Consider the following 9312-nt stretch of genomic DNA (forward strand, 5'->3'; position numbering starts at 1 on the left):
CTGTAAGCAAATTTTGTACTTAAAATTTAGTCTCACAGAGAAGCAAAACATAGAATGTGCACTTAGTCACAAAAGCACTAGTTAAACTATACATTAATCACTATTGTTTGTGTTCTCTCATCCTTACCGCCCTTGACTTGGAAGTACCATGCCCCCATGTGTCTTAAAGAATGTAATCCTAAAGAATGTAGTAAATAACTGAGATAAGAAACTAAAGAAGTTCTCCAGACTCCTGCTAAATGTTACATGCTACCCAAGATGATTAATTTTCTTTGTCTCCAACTTGTATAAAAGCCACAAGAAAAACCACTTCAGAGGGGCAGATTTGAGACAGACCAAGTCCCTTGTCCTCTGCAGGCATAAATAAATCCTTCCTTTGTTTCACAGCCGCTTCCGGTGTGTCTGTACATTAAGCCGCACCAAGCAACAAATCCAGATTTGGGTGGTCTCATCTTCAAGATATTGCCAAATTAGGACTCATTTGTCCATTATACACTATACACACAGCAAAACAAAATGTACATAGCATACAGAAAAATGGTTTTGTCTGAAACTGTCCAAGTATATGCAAACACTCGAGCATATTTCCTGGCACAATTCCATCCCTCCCACCTCTTCCAAACCATTGAACTAATGTAGACAGTAGTATTCTGCTCATGGAGGCGGCTTAATTCCACTTCCAAAAACAATATTTCCTACAAATTTTAGCCAAAAGATATTTACAAAGTGATATTTTACTATCTTTACTTTTAACATACATTGGACACTTCTAAACATCTAGACTAGATGGTTCAAGTAAGGATTTGGTTTGCCTGCTATAAGCAGTCTTGAGTAAACTGCACAAGTGTAAAAACAGTTATAATCTGGAAGTGCTTTCTATGAACTGGCCTAGAACACTTTCTTCTCTCCCTCCTCCACCAACCCAGTGGGCTATAATGTTCAAATTTTCAGAAGGCAAACTTTCCTAGGAATTTTAACACTTCCCTAGGAATTTTAACACTTCCCTAGGAATTTTACTGGTTTACTAACTCAACTCCTGTCATATACTGGCAACTTCTTAAACATCTAGAAAGACTATATGTTGTAAATGCACAAGCATAACAGATAACAGTTAGTCTTGTCTCACTATAAACACTGGCATAAAACCATTTTCACTTCTTTCTGCTCTCTCCTCCCCTGAACTGGTGCACAAACACAATGTGTACTGTTTATAGAGGTTGGTTCATTAAAAAAAAAAAAAAAAAACAAAAATGAAAACCCAAGAAACAATATTTCATATGAATCTTAACAAAAAGAAATTTTCAAAATGTTTTATATCACTACCTCTACTTTTAGGCATTTTGGAACATCTAGAAAGACCAGATATTTCATGTGCAATACATATTGCATCTCCTACTTGACTCAGGATTGAACTTGCCTCTGCTGTCCTCCTCGGACATCCCTTCTCGTATCACCCGGAAGCATGCTGAACTTGGGCTGCTATAACCTTAAGCACAGCCTGCCATGAGCACCTTTTATTTTGAAAAAAAGTGTGCATACCAAGATGTCTTCCCAGTACATACATGTAAGCCCTTGGCACTAAGCCACCTTCTTAGCCATATATAATCTGTAGAGCAGCTGCCTTAGGTACTGTTATACTCAAGTGAACTTGCTGTCTCACTGTCCGTCATGAGACAACTGCAGCTCTCTGTACACAAGTTCCCCAAATAAATGCTTTTAGAGTGATCACCCTGGATGTCAGTGTCTTTTTCTTTGAAATCCCAATTGCCCCCATTGTAGGGGAGTTTAGAGCAGTCCCAGTTGGGTCTTCCCCTATTTCATCTTTTGGGGCTAGTCTTATTGGTTCAGTGGGACACAACATTTCAAAAAAATACTCAGCATTGTCAACTATATATGAACTAGTGAGTAATAAAATGCACGCACAGAACAATGGCTATAATATGAGAATGTCTTATAATTAGTCTGGTCTTGAATCTTCTCTTCCGTCTCAACACCTTCTGCTGCATGTCCTTTAACCCTCTGAACAAACATGGATGTTTGTTGCTCCTGGTGTCACTTATAGAAGTGGCCTAATGATTTCTCAAAAAGTTATTTCCAGAAAACATTTGTTTTCTATGATTTTTAAAAACAAATGGGCATTTACAAGATGTGCGGTATTCTAACTCTCTTTTTATCATATGTGTGGGGAACCAAGTCTTCCATGTTGCTTAGGCCATATCTGAGGTGGTGGCTTGGAATGCTAAGCCACATGCCTGTGTGGAATGCTGTGCAGGCACACTTCGTAAAGATGTGTGTCTTGGGACCATGATGATGTTTACTATTGTCCTGTACCTAGATTGTTCCTTCAGATATGTGACAAGATATAAACATTGGCAATGCAAAAGAAAACTCAGTTTTCTTCTTCTTCTTACAAAAACAAAAAGAGGGAAATGTGGGAAAATGGCCTGAGCTTGGAATGCGTCCTTGACATACACTAAGCCCTGCCCGGATGGAACACTGTCCAGGGCAGCACCCGCATTGTTGATGCAAGAAGTGTGCAAGTCTCAAATGGCCTGTCCCTGACTTCCCTATCTTACTAACTTCTTTATCTTGCCTTCTATGGCCTGTTACTAACTCCCCTATTTCTTGTGATAAAATAAAGCTAATAAATATGATGTGGAGCAAGCGGAGACACTCTTTGTCAACTAGGCTCTGAGTCCCCTGCTCCCTTAACTTTACATTTTGTCTGTGTCTCATTCCTTCGCCGTCCTGTCAGCAACACATATGCAGCAAACCCTTTACATCTAAAAGGCCTAGGAACAGCAAGATGTTCAATTTAAAAGTTTGGGGGGTATGGATGGAAGTCGAGAGAAGATTTTTTCACATTATATAAACAGGCCAGTAAATCTTCCCAGCAGTTGGTGGGCACTTCCTATCAGCCAGCTGGGGCACCTTATTCTACCATTTCCCTCTTCTGGTATCAAGATCTGGTAGAGTGAAGCCAACTGACATTCCACTCGTCAAGCCCTGCTGAGCAAAGGAGGGTCTCTCTTCTTGGAATCTGGAACGAGGATAGAGCCAAGGAGTCTAGGTTGGTCTCTTGGACAGGGATGTAAATATGGAGGCTTTAGGATAGTCATTTTCTAGCCTCCTGTATGGATGGAGAGGTACAGAAAATTGGTCTAGAGAGAAGGGGAGATGAGAGGCAGAGAGAATCCTGATGGCTTTTCAATTCCATGTGTCAGGTGACACCAAAGCCTGGCTGTATTCCTCATTCTTTTAATAAATATTCCCTCCTTTCCCCTGAACAACTTCGGGATGTTTTCTGTTATTTGAAAAATATCCTAACTGATAAAAGTCTGTCTTTCTTCCTGGAACAACTTCCCTTTTAGAACAACTTTCCCCTGTACCCACCATTTGTCAATTATTATCAAAATTTAATATACACATACCCTTTAACTTGGCACTTCTTTCAATTCTAAGTTTTTAACTTACAAAACTAGGAGGGTAAGACTGAAAAGTTATTCAGTGAAACAAAGTCTCTAATAGCAAAAAAAAAAAAACAAAACAGGTGTGGAAGTACATCATCCTATGCTTCCAGTAGAAAATTGGTTAAATAAATTAGTATACATCAATGCAGTGAAATATGATGCAGTTGTTAAAAAGAATGAGCTCACTCTATGCTGACGTGGAAAGAGCTTCAAGACATATCATGCCTTGATTGAGAAATAGGATTGTAGAATGATCCTGTTTATATAATAATCAAAATTCTACATTCATGTATGCACATATATATGTACATCTGTGTCTACCTCTGTGTGTGTGTAAATATTTAGGCAAAAAATCTTTAGTCGTGCTAGGGGCTGGAGTAGAGGTGAGGGTAAGTTTAGTTGTGAAGAGGGCATTTCAATGTTTATTGTGTAGACTAGGCTTCTATATGGTTTGCGTTTCATAAGGATGTATACGTATAATAATTGGGTACTTTTTTAAAAATTCAAAAATCCTTTAATGGATTCACAGTGGTTTTAAAATATGTCCACAAATTCTTGGATACTCCTTCCTTTAAGAGGTGGAAACTAATTCTCTTCTTGAGTGTGGGATTTTCCAAATAAACTTGCCTCAGACCTGGAATCAGCTTTTCCTATAAGGAGTCCTGGTTTCTTAGAGTGTGAATAATATACAGAGACCACAATCTGTATAAGGGGAGAATCCAATTCCATTAAATTGGCCATCATTTCTTGGCTTTTTTGGTGAAGAGAGCTAAGAAATACATATTTTGGTTTGTTTGTTTGAAAAAGAGAAAATAGATCATTACTTAACAGTGTACAAAAAAGAGTTATTTTGATGAAATTGCTTTCATGATGTAGATGAATATGCAGTTCCCCAGTCTCCTTTTTCAATTACTTTTTAAAAGTTTAGTTGCTCAGGTCACACATCAAATAATTTTATCTTTTGGTAATGAATCTTCTATTTTCTTTAGAAAGAGAAATAATTATCTTCTCTTTTTCTAATATAGTTTCTTGTCTCTGAATCATTCAAATTAAATTGAGCTGTTGCATGACCAAAATTAGCAACTGTTTTTGGTAGAGCTCAATATTTTAGAAATAATTTTTTGACATAGAAAAGTAAAAAAAAAATTAAAAGAACAAAATACTCAGCACTCAGATGATTAATAAAAATTATACGTATGTACAGTGAATACACAATAAATAACATGTAAGAGTATTAACTCTTCATGTACTAGGAGATTCAATATACCTAAGATGTAAATTTGTTCTACATTTGTCTACAGATTTAATACAATCAAAATAAAAATTTTGGCAGGGTTGTTTTTTAATAAAGTGACAATTTATAAAATTTATAATTTATATAGAAATAAGAAGGACTAGAATAGCCAAAACAATTTTGAAAAAGAACAAAGTTGGAGGATTTATACTCTCTGATCTCAAGACCTGTTATAAATCCGCAGTAATCAAGACCATATGATATTGGCATGAGGCCTGATATACAGATCTATAGAAACAAATAGAGAATCCAGAAATAGAAACATACATATTTGGTCAATTGCTTTTTTGATAAAGGTACCAGAGTAGTTCAAAGGGGTGAAAGAATAAATAGTCTTTTCAACAAATGATACTGAAACAACTAGAAAAACAATGTGAACAAAAGTGAACTTTGACCCTACCTTCACACCATAAACAGAAATTAATTCAATATTAATCTAGATCTAAACATAAAAGCTACAGCTATAAGAAGACATAGGAGTGAATCTTTGCAATACTGATTTAAGCCAGGGTTTGGCAAACTATGGCCTGGGGCCAAATCTGACCTATTGCCTGTTTTTGTAAATAAAATTTTATTGGAACACAGCCACTCAAATTCAATTATGTATTTTTTATGGCCGCTTTCACACTATGATAGCAAAACTTAGTTGTTGCAACAGAGACTTTATGGCCTGCAAAGCCTAAAATATTTACTTTCTGGCCCTGACAAGAAGATTTTGCCAACCCCTTAAGTTAAGCGTGTATTTATTACATAACCTAGCAATTTCATTTCCAGGTATTTACCCAAGAGAAAAGAAACGTGTTTCCCGAAAGGCTTGTACACAAATGTTCATAGCAACTTTATTCATAAATAGACAAAACCCAGAAACAACCCAAATGCCCAGCAACAGGTGAATGGATAAACAAAGTGTGGTTGAACCAAACTGCAGAATGCTACTCAGCATTAAAAAGGAAATGCTGACCATGCATCTACCTGGATGAATCTCAGAAACGTTATACTGAGCGTTAAGAAGCCAGAGATAAAAGAGTATACACCGTATAATTCCATTTATATGAAATTCTAAAACAGGCACAACTAAAATATATTAATTGAAAGCAGATCTATGTTTTCCTGGGTCTGGGGGTTGGGGGTTGGGGTTTGGCGATGACTGTAAAGGGCACAAGGGAATTTGCCGGGTGATGAATATTTGTGGTGATGGTTACATTTCTCAAAACTCATTGAATTGTACACTTAAAATATATGCATTTTATTTTATGTATGTTTTATGTCAATAACACTGATTTAAAAGGAAAAAAATAAAAAAGATTTGGAACAAATCAAACTTGAACTTGTCTGACAGAAACAAATATTAAAGCAAAGTTTTACCTTCGTACCTTTGAAATAGTTTATGCAAAAATGGATCTCAGGTCTGAAGTCTACTTCTGATTTAAGCCCCAGACACCTGGGAGACTCACCTTTTATTTCTTTATCTCTAAGTAAACTGTCAGGAATGTTTTGGGTTGGTTTGTGCTGGTTACCAGACAGATAAGCATAAAGTAATGACAATATTCGGGACAGTGCTGTATTGTTTTCACATTAACACATTGGAGACTCATGAAAAGGGCATACTGTAAGCAGGCATATAACCTAAGTCTTTCCTCCAGGAAGGGGCCTTAAGAATATAAAAACTCCTTTGAATCAGGAGGGGGAAAGGGCAGACCCCTCCCTCTGGTTGGGACTTAGCAGCTGCAGCAATTCAACCCAGTGGAGAGGTCCAAGGAACTTAGAAACCCAGTACCTCTACTAGGTTGTACCATTATCACCCTGTGAATTTTCCATAAACTTTGCATTAAAGACATCTTATACTCTGTAATAAGATCTGTGGGCATCATCCTTTTAACTTCATCACTGTCCCCAGCTTTGACATGCATTTGTTGGGAATGTCCCAAAACTAAACTTTTAACAAAAATGGAGTAATTTCACAGTTTGCAGGCTGAGTACGTTCAACACCATATGTGAGGTCACCTTCTGCCGCTATGGATGGCCCAGGGCGCTGACCGAGCCCTGGGCCTGGTGGGCGGAACGGAGAATCAGTGGGTGCCTCCTGGGCCTTCTCGGGCCACCAAGTTGTGGAATGAAGTTACCGTATCTTTTCAGGCAGGGATGCTTCTGAGGAAACACAGGCAGCACCTCTAAAAATATGGCAGTTGTTTCACAGCAGGTGAAGCAGTGGATTGGCTTCATAACCTGTTGAGAAAATTTCTTAAGAATCATGTAATTGAAGAAATAGCAAAGGTAGCTGGGGATCAGAAAATCTTGATGACAACAATCACCTATACAGATTTCCTACCACTTCTCCACTTAAAACTCTTCCATGAAAGCATCCAGAATTGAGAAAAAAATAGCACAGAGAATCTATCTAAAGATAAAGGCAATATTTTTTAAATTGTGAAACCTATCTCGTAGAACTCCTAAAAAGCACGGATTACATTTCTTTCAGGAAAATGCAGAGAAAATAAAGTGTGAATCAATTGATGAAAAGCAAGAAAACTCAGTTGAAAATAGAGAAATAAGCCAGAGAGATGTTGAAGAAGTTTGGAGATATATTATTCTGATCTACCTGCAAACGATTTTAGATGTGCCATCTCTGGAAGAAGTCATAAATCCAAGACAAGTTTTTCTCAATTATATAATATACATGACCAATACAAGCAAATATGGAATAGTTATACTATAAGACAAATCAGATGACCTCCCTTACTAGGTATTATCCGCCATGAGATGCCTAGCAAAGTGACCAAGAAGTAATGATGTGAATAACCCTACTTATGTTTGATTTGAACGATATGTATTCAGAACAATTGCAGATTATGTCACAATTTCAGGTAGACCCAGTGGGATACATAAAATTCAAGATGATCCACGGTCTTCAAAGTTCCTTCACCTAAACATTTTGAATTCCTTCAAATCAAATAAGTGTCTTCTCAGTCTGCTTCAAAAATACAAACATAAAGCAGAATCAGGATCTGCTGAGAGACTGTAGATAACAAAGATTTCAAGAAAGATGTGCTAGGAAATTGCAACTAGCTAATTTAAGAACAAAAGAGCAAGTGCTAATGACGGAATGGGAGGAAGTTGTCTTAACTTAATAGGCTTAAGTAGTATGCGTGTTCTACCTTCTAACATCAAACCAAGGTGCTATTTTCTGGAAGGAATTGTGTATGTACTACGGATTTCAGGTGAAGAGGTCTCCAGGGTCTTCCATCAATCTGTTCTGAGCATAGAACAAACTAATAAACAATTTTTAGAGTCTAATCCCAAACAAGGATCTCTATTGAATCTTCATACAGAGGAAAATATTGAAAAGCCACCCTGTATTGGTTTTACAAGAACCTCTGCAGACTGTTCAACACCATGAGGAGTTGTATAGTGGGGAATGCAAGCCAAAGCAGCTTTGTAGAGGTCAGGGTTTGCTTTTAAGAAGTAACACAAGAGAGAATAGCTGTATCAATATTCAGTGGCTGAAATTACCATGAAAACAAATCATATCAATCATTTTGGACAAGGCAGCACAACTGTGCAAACAGCTATGGAATGTGAACCTGGACAGTCTAGTGCCACAATCAAGAAAAGACAGCAAAAGTACAATAGAACTTTCAGAAAATTCTTTTCCTCCAGCTTCTCTGTTCACCGGCACACAAAGTTTGTTGCAGCCTCATTTAGAGAGGGTTGCCGTCAGCATGCTACAATTATATTGCTTGTTGCTTCCCCCACCAATTTGTAGAAAGCTTCAGCTTTTAATGCGCACGATTTCACATATGGGTAAAAATGTTGATATGCCCCAGCTTCATGATGCGATGGGTACAAGCTCACTGATGATACACACTTTTTCTCAGTGTTTGCCATAGAAGTGGATCTTGATGAGCTTCTTGCTGCAAGATTAATTTTTTTCTTAATGGATCATCATCAGGAAATTCTTCTAGTGCCTTCTTACTTACAAATCGCAGTTGAGAAACATCTTGACTATTCAAGAAAGGCTCATACTAAAACTCCTGCAGATGAACCGCTTACTGCTTTGCCAACTTACTCATACTGTAAGCAGATTAGTGCTCAGGAGTTTGATGAACAGAAAGTTTCTACCTCTCGAGTAGCAACTGCAGAACTTTTAGAGAATATTTTTAAAAATAGGAGTTTGCCTCTAAAGGAGAAAAGGAAAAACTTAAACAGTTTCAGAAGGAATATCCTTTGATATACCAGAAAAGATTTTCAACCACAGAGAGTGAAGTAGCACTTTTTTTGTGACAAACCTACAATCAGGCAGGCAATGCTGATTTTAAGAAAACCAAATTTCCATAGTCTAAGATAGTAACTAAATTAAAAATTATGTAATACTTGTGGAACTTTGATAAGTACACCATTCCTGAGAATACAACAAAAAGGAAGCTACTATAAAAAGGAAGGCTTTCCTAAATAAACAAACTATATGTAACAAGGTGCCAAAATAGTTTAATAAACACATTTTCAGTGTGAGACTGCTAACAAACTATTGGATCTCAACTAAGAGCAAAT

The 9312-nt window shown here is 37.1% G+C and overlaps 1 pseudogene; it reads left to right on the forward strand.

The window, feature by feature from the left end:
- The first annotated feature begins 6783 nt into the window (after positions 1-6783).
- LOC119517241 lies at positions 6784-9109 on the forward strand (annotated as a pseudogene).
- Positions 9110-9312: the final 203 nt, after the last annotated feature.

This window comes from Choloepus didactylus, chromosome 21 (assembly GCF_015220235.1).
Source record: "Choloepus didactylus isolate mChoDid1 chromosome 21, mChoDid1.pri, whole genome shotgun sequence".
Lineage (NCBI taxonomy): Eukaryota > Metazoa > Chordata > Mammalia > Pilosa > Megalonychidae > Choloepus > Choloepus didactylus.